The following is a 16,543-nucleotide window of genomic DNA, read 5'->3' as shown; positions in this document are numbered from 1 at the left end:
GCCAAAGGCGGAACGAATAAACGATAAAAATACTGTGGCGTGTATAGAATTGCTCGGAGAAAAAACAAGTAATCGAACTGGATAGGGTGAAGCCCATAAAATATTCAAAAGAAGACCGGCCCAGTGTTTTCGGTGTCGGTGGAACCGTTGTTTGACTTATCGCAAAACAATCACCGAATCGTCGGTATTATTCTGACGCGATCGCTGCGGTGAAAAGCAAATTGCTAGGCACGAAATTGATTTCCCGCCATTGAATTGCTCTGTCCCTGCAGTTCAGCTGAAATCTTCCGGCAGTGTGTGCATGTGTGTAATTGAAATGCAACTGACGGACCCGTGACAAAAGGACTCGGAACAATAGAAGCTATCTTAACCGCGGACAACCGCCAACCTTCTCGTTTTTCAGCTGAACTCGATGTTCGGAGTTCGACTGTCAACCATTCTTTTGTGTTTACAGTTATGACGACAGTTATCCTTTCGAGGACCCCGACGGGCAAATATCTTTATCGATTTTTCCGTTATAAGCTTGTTAGGTAGACTGCACCGATTCAACCTTTAATCGAAATTAGAAATATCGCGGAGTTACCTTTAAATGCGTTGGGTCACAAATTTTGATTAAATTGAACGATTTAGCGTTTGTGCTGGAAACGTAGTATATAATGCTTAGTTTTATTTTACGATAAATTAATCTGTATGCTTTTTTTTTATTGACTTTGGATTATACACTAAGCTTGAACAGCTGCATGCACGTGAATTTATAGGCTAATGACATTTTATCTATTATTAAGTAATAAACTACATTTCGTCAGGTTATGTGGAATTGCTATATAAATTTACTTAAAGACTTTACTCTTTGAGGGTAGAATTAGTATTAACAGTCGTACGAGTTTAGTGGTGAAAATAGATCCTTTTCAGATTGTTTTCTTGAGGAATCTGTATCACTGCTGGTACAGTGAACTTTATTGTTGGTCTGAAATATCGTTGGACACAGTTAGGCACAGTAACCTGTTCGTACCGTAAACTACGTAAATATTAAATCCGTAATGCGACTTTCAATAAAACAGAGGTTCACTTATGGTAGTCGTTGGTGAATCTAAAATTCATGCTCCGTGCATGCCTGCTCTTGCGTTATTGGCCACGCAGACCCATCGAGAGGAGTTGATGGCCCAAATGTTTCGCGTTCGAGCATCGAAGAAAACGCGCCATGCTTTACCGTCGTGCAATCTACCGACAATTTATACGCACTGACGAAGCGGAACGTACGTGTACACGCGCATAAAAGTATCAATATACGGAGTGTATCCGGCCGTAGGAGCGGCGTTAGAGCCGCTCAAGAAAAAATAAAGCGACACTCTAAAGTAAAAAGTTTACTCGTACTCTTATGCCGTTATGCTCGCGATCTATATGGTAATGCGAGGACCGAATGGTCGGGTAGCGTGCGTGAAAAGCGCGGGAAAATGTTTATGCTAAATGCACTTGTCTATTTTCATTGCAACAAAGCGTACAGCGTATGAAGAGAGTGCGCTACAAATAGCTACGATGAGTAATCTTTCTATAGTTGAATAGCTATCGCGTCAGTCCTTGTACTATTTACGATATATAATCAGGTAACATCTGAAAATAATTATGGTATCATTAATTTTATTGTTACTGTGGCGATGCTTCGCTGAGGGTAGGATCTCGAGAGAATTTGTAGGACAGAAAAGAAAAGCTAGTGGACTCATCAGTAAGGCTTTCTAGCAGGCTTTGCTTTAGACGACTGGGATATTGGGAAGTTTCTTTTTTTTGTTGTTGTTATTTCTCCTGATTTTTCGCAGTACCTGGGGCTGGGGCCCTATAACCTGCATTTAAAGTGAGCTGTTGGGTTCTGGAAATATTCGAAAAGGTTCGAAAACCTCGTTTCCATGCATCCTGCGATGAGTCTGGTGGTGGGGATTGTTAGTTTAGAATGAGTCCAGGTGTTTTTATTCGTGTTTTTAGTGGGGTGGTGATGGGGTCGTAGTTCCCTAGAGTAGCTACCAGAGGATTTGGGTGTTTGAGGTTGTCGTTCGAGGAGTGTATATATAGCAACCGAGGAGTCGGTCGAGCGCTTGTGAGAGCGTGACCCCTCTGGTGGCGAGCATGGGAGGCGACGCCACATTACTTTTTTGAATCACAGCAAACATTTTATTTGTTTTTCCTTGATTTATCTATACACTATTATTTATGTCGACAACTAGGTTTCTAAATGTGTAATTTTCACCAAATTTTCTCGTATTTATTTTTTGCCGGTAAAAACAACTGTAAATGGGATAATAAAAATTTGATGGATACGATTGTTTAAACAAAAGACCTAAAAGATTTGAAAGCAATAGTAAGACATTTGACGTGGGCTTTTTTTTCGCTGTATGAATTTTTGCGATGTTATGTGACTTGTGTCTTGAGTCGAGCTATCCGTGTCCTATGGACGCGTTCCAAGTTTCGTCGCGATCCCTCCAGGCGTTTTCTCGTAACAAACAGACGGACACAAGTGTGTTATATTTATATAGATAATTGAGTATTTCCCTCTGTCTCGTGCATTTCCTCGTGTCTAATTTTACGCGCGCGCCAGCGCAGGATGTTAATCATTTGTTAAACTTTCTTTGGGCTCACTGTGTTTTCCGTTTACGTTTCAGATACCGGTGAGTACGAGCTACGACATCAGCTTCAACGACGTTTGTAAGTTTTCATCGTTGATATAATGAAATTTAATTGATACCGAACGGTTTGTTTCGCGTGTAAATACGAACCGAAGACAGATTATAAATCACGGGGACTTTAGCATCTTGCTAATGGACGCTTTTACGATCGTTCATTGCCGCAAAGTGCATCGTAAAGAACCTAATGAACGTCATCTGTGCCGGATGCTATCTTTATAAATTTGCGCCTGGGTAGGCTCCGGGCAAGTTGTTCCATTTTGCTCGGTTTCGCGTTTCGCTATGTTTAGTCCGCGTCATGTTCGCGTCACGTTTTATCAACGCCCGTGAATTTTGTGACAAGCGATCCCCGGTATAGCAAAATCGACAATAACCCGGAGGAATTAGTCGAATCGACGTTCGACCGAAAATGAACATTGATTTCCGGTTTCGTTGCGCCGTGGATGCCCCGTAGTGTCAAATTACGCGGCAAATGGGTCATTTGGAGAAAGAGCAATGTTTCAAACGACAAAAGCGAGCAAAAATTGCTCACGCTCGGAGTGCATTCTTCAAACAAAAACGTTTCGAACAAATATCGCGTTGCTTGAAACGCTTTCCGAGAGCGGATAAATAAAAACTTTCGTTCCATGGATTACTGAGTTTTCGAAAATATTTGTATAACTGAATTTCAGGCTTGACAGGCGCGTTCGGTTAGAGTTTTCATTTTCATTTTAAAGCAACACGCAACCCTTGCCGTTCGAAACATTTTGACAAAGCGCGAAACGATCGCGATTCGCGCCTAATGGATATTAATGTTTGTTTTTTGCGAAAATTTCGAGGGCGTAATGAGGCTGAATTATTATCGACGAGTCGAAAATTTCCATGGCGATCGAAACGAGAACGTTTCGACTAGGCGTTGACCTCCATTGAGTTTTTGTTACGTATGTTTGGCTCACTTGGACGCTCGCAAAAAGATCGTTAGCGGAATCTAGAATTGGTATACCCATGCGGCTTATCGATTCTAATTTACTGGAAAGTCATTATCGCGTAAAAAGTCCACTTCTTGGCGCCACGATATTGGTCGTGATTCGTGTCGATGCTAACTCCAGCGTCGCGAGATGTTAATTACACAGAATCGCGGAAAGAAAAATTTATCGAAAACGAAGCGGTACGAGAATATGTATATCTTGCAACATTTCTCACCACTTTTCTCCAGTCTATTCTTCTTTCTTTCGAGCGATTCAGATTCGGTTCCCTTTTATTCGTCCAACTTCTTCCAACTAAAAATGCGCCATTGTTTCGAGGACTCCACAAAGGATAAATTTACATAGTTTCTTATTGCTTTTCATCTTAATATAGGCTGTGCTTCAATGAACAAAGTATGGTTGTTTGTGCATCTTCCAATACACGAAGAAGGCGAAATTAATTTAAAGACTCTGGAAGAAACTGTAACAAGTGTCTATTTCTCTTCTCTTCTTATTTCCTCGAATTTAAAAACGAGGCTTCAGAAATATAATAAAAAAAAGAAAAATGTAGAAGGAAATTTGAAACTTGTGAACCTCTTGCAGTGATAACGCCTTGCAACAATTATCTCGTTTCACATTTCCCCAAACGGTATTAAATCCATAGTGACGGGGCTCGAATCTCGCCACTTTAACCCCGGCATTTATCCACGAAGCAATTTCTACTTTATCTCATTTTGTAAGAATTATTATCGTCGAACAATTTGGATGCAGCTCAGCACGCGCATTACTCTACCAATTATTCACGTCATTTCTGCAATAACGACGGGAACGCGACGCAGTAAACATTAACAATCCCGTGTAAATATCCGTTCGTTCTCGCATGGTCGCCCGAACATAACTTACGCAGTCGAACGTTGGCCAATTCATTGGCAACTTGTTTCAAACGGGTTAATTGCGACGAGTACTCTGACGATCGTGGCCCAAGACGAGCAAAGTTTAACCCTTTGGCTGTGGGATAGCAGGGTGACAGAAATTAAAACAAACACTACGTCAGGATAATTTCACTAACTAAAGATAACAATTATTAAAAAAAAACTTTTTTTCACGAATAGATATTAATCGAAATGATAATTATAAAAATCACATTTCTACAGTTTTTATAACATTAAAACAGATGTCCGAGTGCATTCTTTCGACTATGAATGTTATTGTCTACGTTAATATTTATGTAGTTTTTCCATTACAATACTGGCAGACCAAGACCTCGTGGTGTGTTTTTGAAGACATTAGCGACGAGTATGATTATGAGAAATTAATTCAGTGAAGGCGTAAAGGACATTGAGCATCTCTCTAGAGAACCACGATGCAAAATAAATCAACCTCCTCTTAAATTAAAAAATTAGCAAGGCAGATGCGTGTCTTGACCAAGACATAAAGGCAGAAAGATAAAATACCGTTGACCACACTTGTTATAAATCATAAATTTTCAATGATAGGTTTCAGGATTAATGAATTCTTTCTTTCAAATTATATTATATTCTTCAATATAATAAGAGTCCTTTTATTTCCTCTATTTCTATTAGTTTTTATAATTTCTTTTTTTCAAAGTCAATTCTTATATTTCATATCAAGATACATATTAATTTTTTCATTGGTCTATCGATTTATCAGATCAATGGATTCTTTGAATCTTTTCCACATGAAGAGTAACAATGTAATTTTTTTGCCACAAGAACCAATGGTTTAAAAGTTACAATAACTCGCGTCCGTCATTAGCCAGAAAACTGGCTCTAGAAATCGATCTCCTAAAATTCCAGCCCACACATTCAAAGAAAATCTCTCCTAATGCCCTGACTCAATAATTGCGCGAGGGTTTTCATCTGACTATTCATAGCTATTAAAAAAAGTAATCCTGCTTTTGTTAAACTCAGCCTCGCCGATAAAGAGCATGGCGAGTTTATGTTTTATTCGTTCGAAATGCTTGTTTAGATAAGAATTTTGTCCTCTGCTGGAATCACATCGATCGTGATCAAAGTCGATAATAGTATATAGCATTAAATTTTAACTTTTATTACCTGTTCGATCCCTTCATTGTAAATATTTGTTCACAGAATTAATCCTTTAATTACTTCGATTCATAAATATGTGTAAAAATTATTGCAGTACTATGCATGTTTGCTTTTAGATGTTCTCGACTATCGTAAAATAATTGTGCCTAATCCTGAGTACGACATGCCTGGTGCAGACGGTTCGAAGGTCAACCAATCGTGATCTGTCGCTCCACAGTTCGGTTTAAGACAACCGTCGTTAGTCTAATACCGAGGTCGTCTCGATATTCGACTAAATATTCATCGTAAAGCGGTTTATAAATTGTATTCTTAATTTTCACGAGCCCTTCTTCCACCCACCGGAGACGTTTCAGAGATTTTCGATGGTAACGATCCCCGGGTAAGCTTTTTACCGGGACACCGGGGCGAAAGGTGGGCCGTTTATAAGGCCGAAGTTTCGAGTGGACCATTAAATCGTAGCTCGAGCAATTACATCGGTCTCCTCGTATCTGATGATGTTGACTTAAGCCACGCTTTCAGCGAGATCGTCAAAGATGCCGTTTATTATTCGCGTCGTTCGATGGGGCACGGGCGTCCCGCGATACAAGGAACCAGCCTTTATCTCGCTCGAGTGCCCAAGGAATCGAACGGAGGGGTCCGAGATTATTGGACGTCGATGGAAGGCGCGCCGGTCGTTATTAGTAGAAACAGAGCCCGCGACTGGACGTCGTTTGAGACAGTGTCTATGTTATTTGGAATTGAAACGAGTAATTTGAAGGGGTGGTTTTAATGATGAGTCGAGAGGTGGAGGAGAAATCGGAGCGTCGTAATTGATTTCCTTTGGCCGTGCTTGCACAAAGACGGGGGCTCTGAAGGAAGTCCGCGATAGAAGGTAAAAGACACGAGAAGGAGAAGAATTAAGGGAAATCCTTGCGGTGTCTTGTTAGGTCGTGGAAACTCGATCTGCTTCGCCAAGTAATTCGTCTTATATTTGTATAACAATCCTTTTTCTCGCCCCCAGACGAAGCACGCTTTCACATTCGTCGTTTTTGTTTTACGATCACTCTGTACATTCGAAAACTCAAATGGGGTTGCAAGGGACGCGTCACTTAACACGTTGGTAATTTTAAAGCAAGACTCAACACAGATTTTTACAAATTTCGTGTTATTAATCTCACAAGAATTATAAATGCTTCTGTACAGTGGAAAGCTGAGAAACTCAAATGGCGTTGCGAGGGACGTGTCACTTAACTCGTTTGGTAATTTCAAAGCAAGACTCAACACAGATTTTTACGCTTCTAGATACATATGAGATAGTAAACTGTCTAGCATTATTGTCCAATTTGATTTCAAACAATTACAAATTTCGTGTTATTAATCTCTCAAAAATTATAAATGTTTCTGTACAGTGGAAAACTCAGAAACTCAAATGGGGTTGCGAGGGACGTGTCACTTAACTCGTTGGTAATTTCAAAGCAAGACTCAACACAGATTTTTACGGTTCTATTCTAACACTGGAACTACCGACAATTATAGTGTGTTTATTTGTACCAAAGAAATGGAAACGATAGATACGCGAAGAAATATATGATGCAATGGAAATAAGTGTTTATATATTCTCTTATAGAAAATTACGATTTTTCCAAAATTCAGTCGAGTAAATTTTTTACAAGTTTTATTAGAAATTACGAATCATTTTGACTGGTTTGGTAGTTCTAGTGTTAAACAATTACAAAGTCGCGAGAATTAAAAGTGTCCGAATGATGCCAGTTTGACAAACTATCAAGAAAAGTACACATCGAGGACTCGAAATTAAGTTTCGTAATATAAAAGGGTAATATCTTCGACCAAAAATTGAACGGTAGGTGTGTTCGTGTCTACCGATCTGAAATTTAGTACGCCGTAGCTTTAAAGTGGTAAAGTGTCCCGTGTAACCTCGTTTGACGGTCTCGAAACTTTCGATCGTTTCATTGAACTTGGAAGATTCAAAGACCGTTCGGGTAAGTTCGCGTGCCGCTAATGATTTAAAACATCGACGAACGAGAGCACGAAGGGACACGCGTATTTGAGAACGTCCATCCGCCCGGGAAGTGGCCTTGTTAAGAATTCACTCGAGTCTGTATCGGTTATCGAAAATTCCTCGATTGAATGAATAAACTCGGCTGCACGCTCGAGAAATCACTTCTACGTGGACGAGGATACTTAAAGTAGCGCGGATGGAGTGCCGGGGAAGAACAAGTCCCCGGGCAACTCGTTCCCGTCGAAATTCCCCGGCAAAATATCGACGTGATTCCGATAACTTATGACGGCTGCTGGTCCCGGTTCTACCACTTCTATGGTGATTGCCTTTTGTGACGGTTGAATAGCGTCTGTGGGTGCTTCCAGTCCTCTCTGGCGCCACTCGGGGCTCGCACCCTTTGCCTTGGTCGTTGGAAAACGAAGGTCCTTCCTGCGGGAATCTTTCCAAGGACAACTTCCTTTCCGCTGAAACTGACCGCAGCTGAGCAGGCAGCGTGACCAGCGACCGTGTATCGGTCCTGTGGATGAAAAAAGAGAGTCGAAAGTGGATTTCGGTCGAAAGATCGCCCCGGGGGAAGGCAAAGGGGGACCCGGAAATTATCAGGAATAAAGTTTTTGACCCTCGAGCGGAGATACACCGCGGGTCAGTTATTTTTATGGCGCGAAAATCAGTCGAGTCTCAAAACTCTGCGTAGGAACTTAACGAAACAGCGTATTTAAATTTGCAGATTCAGTAAGGGTAAAAGTTATTTTGTAAAAGTAGGAAATATGGACGTGTTCACTGAGGGCTCGAATTTAATTAAATTTCGTTTAATTGTTATCTGTCGTATCGATCATAGTTTGGTGTACTTTTCACGTGAAAGATTAACTTTGTAAGATATTTTGAAGAGGGTTGTTGAATCGAAATGTTAATGGTCGACATTACAATCGGCTTGCGAATGCCAGGACGTGATCGATAGTGTGTCGATAGTATTTAACTTCGGGTTGGTAGTTTAAATTCGAGCTTTTTCAATAGGATCGTACATCGCGGAAAAATATTTTGTAAAAACATTCGTGAAATGTGTAGAACGTGGCACGGATCGAATGACGTTCCCTTAATTTTCGACTGCTGTTTTCAAATGGCGGTCCCGTTTAGTTTTCCCTCTTGGTGGGTAGGCAGCATTCCTTTCTATGCGTAACAAAATTAAATTCTCCGTCGACGGATTGGTAACCACCGCATTCTCTTGCTTGCGAAAAAACTAATTGCACCGGCTCGTCTTCAATGAATTTTCCCGGCCATTATTCAGTCGGGAGCGTTGCCTCCGAACGAAAAACCGGATACGTAGTGTATCATTTCGTGAAACCCTTTGGCAAAAACCGATGTTGATGGACCGTTTATTTTTCCAATTGTCCAAAAATTACGTGCCTCTCGGATAATACAAAAATCACTTCAGCGTCTTGAAAATACAATTTTATCGGTCGTAATACTTTGGAATTCATCATTCAAAGACAACTATCTGATCTATACTCAAATTGGATGGATCATCTTGTTAAGAGTCTAGAATCTTTCTTGTCCCAATTAAAATTAGTTTCAATAAGTCTCAAATTGCTACAATAGTGTGTGTAATGTTCTTTTAACCTACTATTGTAACTATATTCACAAACTTAAAATATAGATAAATGTACAGCTTGTGTTTCTGGGTTGAATAGTAGGGTGAAAGTGGAAGGTGTTCCGTGGTTAATTAAGATTAAAGAGATTTATTGCTTGCTACTTCAAGTGATTCTAATTACAATTACAGTAGTTATTCTTCGAGGCAATTACGTTTGTACTAAATTGAAACGATATTCAATTGCTTTGCACAACCTTTATTCGTTCTATTATTTAAATAACCGAATAAATTTCACGGTCTACTTTCTCCATGATATGTCATGTATTAATACATATCAACTTTGTTTTTATAATTTATAATTTAGATTATTGGCTTTTAGTTTAATTGAAGGTAACCACAAATTATTGGTCGAAATCATTCAACAGAAATAATGAATGTAGATTGCGATTTATTTACATTGCAAATATTTTTGTGCAGTTTATATTGTATTACAATTCACAAATTTCATAAAAAAGTAGTCAAAAGTGGGACAGTTTGTGGTGAAGGGCGTATTTTCATACTCTTTTAAAGTCTTAGGTATACCGCGAATTTAATTACTTTCGGTTCCTAGGTTTGTCCATACGCTGGCAATGAATAATTGCCTAAAAGTCAGCGAGAAGTTTCGGCCATTTCGTTATGAACCTAACGGCGCATTCGATATTCCCTCGATTGAGACGGAATTGGACGCCTAAATAAATAAAAAATACGTCGCCAGTGAAATGAATTTTCCGCGCAGTTTCGTTCCAAAAAAGAAGAAGACGCGTTGCGCATAAACAAAGAGGATGAAGGATAAATTGAAATGACTTCTGTCACTCGCGACTCAATTAAATATTGCACAATTTATGCTCGACTTCAGCGTGTACGATTTAGAGATACTTTCACGAATGTATTTTATGTTTCTAGCAATTGGGTCAAGCTATAGTTTCTTCTAAACGAAGATGAACAAATTTTGCATTTTATTACACGATCTTTTCTCGATCGCAAGAAAATGCAATTATACTTGTTTTTAGTGCAATCGTGCAATTTCGTTTGCAGAAATTAATTTTTATGAGTCGAGATCCACTTTTGAAGACCACTTGTCTAATATAATCTTCAGAAAAGACTAGAATTCGTATTCAACGTGATCTGTCCAAAATTAACCAGTGGGGATCTATGCCCAGTTATCGATAGTTTTTTATTTTATGGAATATATAGCGAGGTATTAAAGAGAAAAAATTAGATCAGAGGTAGCTGCGAACAAACGGTGACAAGAAAGTTTAATAACATACTGGGTATTTATTTTCGTAAGTCTAACGCTACTGACGCTACTGACAAAGAGCAAGCTTCGTTGCGAGTGTAAATTGCCAACGTAATGCAATTTGCGTTGCCATTGATCGTCAAAATTGAATACCGATGTTCTTTGTTTTTCAGACGTAAATAATCTTTTAAAATGTTGCCGGTAGAAAATTGCTTTTTTCAGATTTAATAACAGTGGCTTTTGTGAATGACAGGACAAATAATTTCATACGTAGTATTAATCTTTAGCGTACTCTACTGATTGCGAAAACTGTTTAAATTTCAATATTGAAACGTGATTAATGTTCGCTTTATGTCGCTCCACATTCTTTTGAAGTTCAGTCGCGCAAAAATTCAGTCCCTGTGTTATTAAATTTGATTTACGTAACAGTGGTAGGCGCTTAAAATTGTTAACATTAATCGCATAAAGCATTTATTCGCTGTTTGAAACTGCGCTTACCAAATATGTACATTTCTATTTCATCTTTGTTACTTTCGTTATGAAATATAGAATTTTTAGAGAATAGATTCACTTAAAGGTATATTTACATTAGTTCAAGTGGCAAAACAAAATTAACACGTTCATAGTTTAACGCTAAATCTACCGCGAAGAGTCTAACAACGCGTATTAAAAATAGTAAAACTTTAGATGCGTGTAGTTCTGAAAATACTAGTGTTTTATAAATTATTAAGGCATTGTTAGCGGCGGCAAAGCTTCCTCTTTAAAATGGCTTTTGGTTTTTGACGATCGGACTTCCCGTTTCGGAGATATCGTAATTTATGTAATGGGGTAATTTTTTTAATTTGACTATCTCTGTCTCCGTCTGACGCGTCGCGTTGGGCCTCTCGCTCGCGCGTGAGTCGAGACAGTCACGTGACCAGGAAGTCGTAGTATTTCCAAGAATTTACTACTACGCACTGTTTACTATTTTACGCGCGCGAGGTCATTCATCCCGCATCAATGAAACTTCGAAGCCTCATATCTCCGAAACTAGCCACCGCATCGACTCGAAATTAAAATCCTCATATCTCCGGAACTAATTACGCTATCGGCTCGCACGAACGCTCATTTTAAAGGGCATTTCATCCTCTATCCTATGACTACCCCAGCTATTATAATTTTTCCTGTCTTCTATGTTTATTTTCACATTTACTTCGACGCTATGCATCCAAGAAAGTTTCAGCAATTCCAATTGATTACACGACTGGTCCGCGATAAAACTGGATTATAAATTAGTAAATTTCAGTATATTATCTACACAGAAATTCTTGTATTATTAAATAAGTACAAGTCTGACTCGCGTTGAAGATTCTGGCCCAAACATGAATACCACGAGCCAGACTCGCGGACAACAAATCGGTCACGATTCTTATAATCTCTGTTACAAAGCAGTTTAGCATCAGTCTGGTCTGTTTGACTTTTAACTTTTACAGAATAATTTTAAAATTTACGTAATTTTATCGGTGAATACGTTAAATAATAATTAAAAGACACGCGTGATTCAGCAACGTACTAAAAATTTCAGTCTCGGAAAGTTTACAAATGCCAGATTTCGTTAATGCGAGCAACGCTATCCAGAACGGCCGGAAAAGTGGATTTCATTGTATCTCAAAAACAAGCGCGAGAAATTTCGCGTTTAACCAAAGAAGAAAAGATTTCCGCTTATTTTCCAGAGGCGGGGAGCGGGGGGAAATCTTAAGAAAAGCCGTGAACATTTCTGGGCAACTTCCCTGACAAACTTACCGTACCCCTTTTGAAAGGCGCTCTCGCTCCTCCTCTCGGTTTTCCTTCGTAAAGTTTTACCTTGACCCATCAGCAGGTCGGGATGAAGTGCAGTGAGAATGTGCGCAACTGGTTGGCTGACAACTTTCCCGACACGTGAGAATTGCAGATGCTGCCGCGGCTCTTGCTTTTAAATGTCTCCGCGAAGCTGTTAGACGGCGTGCTCCTTTCTTCTTTGCTCGCTGGCCTTTTCGTTTTTTTGCTCCAGGCGCTTCTAACGAGTCGCGAACTTGCAGGGGCGAACGTAGACGGTCGCGATTCGTTTTCTTTCCGATACGGTATCGTGGGATTGTTTTTTCAATAAATATTGCCGATGGTACCCGCTACAAAGTCCCAGCGCAACAGTGTAAGGTTTCGTTGATTTTAACCTTCGATGGAATACTGTAGATTTTATAACATAAAATAGTATTACAGAAGAAATTGCGGAGGGAAAATAAACCCGGGTCAAAGAATAAAATGTTTTCGTTGGGGCTCAAACCTTGGTGGACCGATCGAAACGTTATTATAATATTAAAATGAATTCGATCTCCATTCATAATAAGCGATTTGTTACAAACGCGGAACAAACAATCATGTACGATTTACGTAATGCATGTTAATAAATATTCAGGTTTATTAATTTGATTAGCGAATGTGTACTTTACTGTTTTCAGTTCACGTTTGTTGGCGAAAGTGTATTTTCGCTGCTCGTCGTTGGTTAAACGTTGTTTAGTTTGAATATTCAATCGCGTAAACGGCGAAGAGTAAAGTTGAATCATTGAAAGTGTTTTCCTATAAATATTAATATATTTACGCATTGACAATCAGATTTGAGCAAAATTTATTACGTGTATTGTACGGTATTAATACGTAATTTAATTTACTTTTATTTAATTTCCCGGTTGAGACGGATTTGTTTATCACTTGATTTTGCATCACCCGACAATATCAATTTCTTATTTATTTTAATAAAATTTGCATCCAAATAATGTTGATGGAATAGCTTAATTCTTAGTTCTCTTTGCTTATGTAGTCAATGGAATTTAATGAAATAAACTTGTACATTACACTAGATCCTCTTCAGAGTATTAAAGAAAATTACACTATATTGTACACAGTAACGAATGCCTATCATTTGGAAATAAAAATAAACGATTAAAAATTCGAAATTTTTCAACGTTTCATGGACGTCCAATGTCTTAAGAAAGCAAAGTATAACTTGTTTCAGTTTATGAAATTGCTTCGTAACAAATGTCTATCATTTGGAAATAAAAATAAACGAGTAAAAATTCGAAATTTTTTAACATCCCATGGACGTCTGATGTCTTAAGAAAGCAAAGTATATCTTGTTTCAGTTTATGAAATTGCTTCGTACAGTATGCTGGGGATTTTTAAGCATGGGATATTTCATTTTCCGATCAAGTTTCGGTCTAACTAGTTTGAACGTGGCACACTACTCGCGCGTATACTTTTTCTCGTCTTGATCGCCCCTGATTTTCGACCCACGTGATGAGGTTGGAAGCTGCGTGAGAAGAAAATTGAAAGTTTACGGGGAACTGGTAAAAGTTTGAAGCCGAGGGGCCGCGGCAATGGAAATTTCAAAGTTTCGCAATTCTTTACGCGTTTGGGGGAATAGTAAATATGAAAAGTAGTGACGATGTGTCTGGCGGTCGAAGAAGATTCTCGCGAGAATGCGGTTGAGAAATTGTTGCAACATCGCAAGTTTCTGCGGCGTAATTTTTGATAGAAGCTTACAATTAGTTTTCATCCACGCGAAAATACGTCTAAAAGGAATCGTATCATGAACGAGCTACTTTTCAATTTGATATTCAGACTCAATGGTAAATAAATAAATAAATATCAATTGTCGATGGCTCGTTAAAGTAAGAATCAGAACGTGGGTGTCACGATCTCACTAAATTGGCGAAAATAGCTTGTTTTTCGAGGTACGTTCGCGTTCAAAGCGCCGAAATATTGGGTGGCGACATCCAAAGGGGAACGGATCTTACGGTCGTAAACAAGTCAGGTAAAGGATTTACTCGTTGCAACGCGTGTTTATTTTTCATGATTAAGGCGAAAATCTGGTAATTGCTGGCGGGCAGTGCCAACAACAACAATCCTCGCTTCTGGTCGATACCGCGCGTAACGTAACCGTACAATTTCACTTGCCAAAATGGATACGTGATTTCGATCGCGTATCATTCCGTAGGCGTGGCCCACGCTGAAATTTTTATCGGGTTTACCTCGTAGCTCGACGACAGCAAATATAATTTTACACCCGAACGGAATAGCGAGAGCCGCCCGCGCCGAACAAAATGAATTCGAAACAAAATATTCGCCCTGTCGCCGGGACGCTTTTCGCTGCGATACGCCCGGCAGGGAATCGTTGTTTGAATCGAATAATTTTGTTTGACGATTGCTCAGATTGCGGTCGTTTGTCACGTTTATCGCGCAAAAATCCTTGCTTACATCCACTTTTCTATTTAATTTTATTTCAGATTCTTGTCTCCCGTGCATTACTCGACCTCGTAAATAATCGTGGGATTCTTGTCTGCTTCGAGATACAAGTTGCACGAAGTTTAGCTTATTTTATTTCTTTGCTCAGAATGTTTTTGAGAATCCAAATTTTTGCAGACTAACGTTGGTTACAGTTTTCAATTCACCGATAGAAATTCACATATACTGCTAGGAAGAACTGCAAATTTAAGAAGAAACTTGTTTAAATATTGAAGTATAAAACTATTAGGATAAAATCACAAAGTATATAGAGTAACAGTTAATTGGTATTATTGAGACTGGAGAAATTCATCACATAACGTTTCCCCTTAAAAGAGGAATTAATTAAAATAGAACTTGTACAAGAGAAGAACTTGATGCATTAATTCAATCTTCTCCCCGCGGTTAGACGTTAATAAAATAACAAATTATTAAACATTCGGGTGTGTCGATCGCCATCGAGAGATTACATCGAGCTGATACCTGAACACGCAATACAAAATAGCATGTCGAAACAACTAGAACGTGTAACGGAGAGGGGAACTATTACGTAATTTAATGGTATTAAATTTTCTCCTTTGGGCAGCGTAGTGTACTCAGAATTTTTAACAATTAGTTCAAAAGCGTACTCTCGTTTCCAATACAGAGTGCTCCTACAAAATATCAAGCACTTTAATTTTCATTTATTTAAATAATAAACTCGACGTTCCATGCACTGAATTTTTCTAGTGATTTATACAGTTCGTTCCTCCGTAGAGGCTGCAAAGATTTTTTCTTGGTGTTTTTGCTCGTCGAACGACTGAGTATTTGCGTGATCGTTGCACTTACGGTTTCACAGGGTTTTCCGTCGAATTGTATCTCTTAGAGCGCGTAAACCGTGGAAAGCCAGGCACGCTTTCGTCGCGGAAAGCTTGCTCGTTTGCCAAATTCAACGCGCGATTTAACCAGCGCTACGCATCGAACGCAGCTGCGTTTCTGTCGAAAGATGACAAGCCAATTAAACGGCGCGTTATATTCTCCGAGGGCGCGATCATTACGAGCCACGGAGCGTCATTAGTAACCAAAGCAAAGAACCGTGCAGACGCGTATTTGCAATTTCTCGAACGCCCCGAGATGCATCGGATGTCAACGTGTGGGTGCATTCTCGCATAGTTGCGTGACTTGGCGGTCATCGTGCATTGCCCGTTCGCGTTGGTAACCGTTGGCAGCGCTGAGAACATGCCACGATAGAAGTTAGACCTAATAAGTTGCTTATTTTACGCAGCGTTGTTCCGCATAGATCATGCTGGGCGTGTCAATGGCGATTTTTAATTGATTTTTAAAATAATTCGATTTTTGAATTCCTTTCACAGTATTTTCATTTTTAGCGTTAGGGGACATTTAATTGAATTAATTGAAAATTTTAATTTAAATTACCCCTTTTATAAATAAATGTTATACAATTTCTGAAGGCCTATACAGTGTTCGACCAACCCTGGGAAAAATTTTAATGGGGGATTCTAGAGGCCAAAATAAGACGAAAATCAAGAATACCAATTTATTGATGGAGGCTTTGTTAAAAAGTTATTAACGTTTAAAGTTTCGCTTGTACTGAATTTTTTTCTCGAAAATGCGCAGGATTTCGGGGGTATGTCTACTCACCAAAAATGATTATAATTGACCCCCAGAAACGAAAATAATTTTTCCAGAACGATTTGAA

At 39.1% G+C, this 16,543-nt stretch overlaps 1 protein-coding gene across 4 annotated transcripts in view; it reads left to right on the top strand.

Annotated features, from left to right (window-relative positions):
- Positions 1 to 16,543, top strand: part of LOC122396804 — a 346,801-nt gene that overhangs the window by 126,545 nt on the left and 203,713 nt on the right. For all 4 annotated transcript variants that reach the window (XM_043395502.1, XM_043395501.1, XM_043395499.1 and 1 more), the window contains exon 4: positions 2,652 to 2,657. The gene's annotated coding sequence lies outside the window, so the exon portion shown is untranslated. The remainder of the gene's footprint in view (positions 1 to 2,651; positions 2,658 to 16,543) is intronic.

This window comes from Colletes gigas, unplaced genomic scaffold, assembly GCF_013123115.1.
Source record: "Colletes gigas isolate AHSC1104 unplaced genomic scaffold, ASM1312311v1 Colletes_gigas_Sc00008, whole genome shotgun sequence".
Classification (NCBI taxonomy): Eukaryota; Metazoa; Arthropoda; class Insecta; order Hymenoptera; family Colletidae; genus Colletes; species Colletes gigas.
The sequence above is the reverse complement of the archived record's forward strand: the minus strand, read 5'-3'. Positions and strand labels throughout refer to the sequence as shown.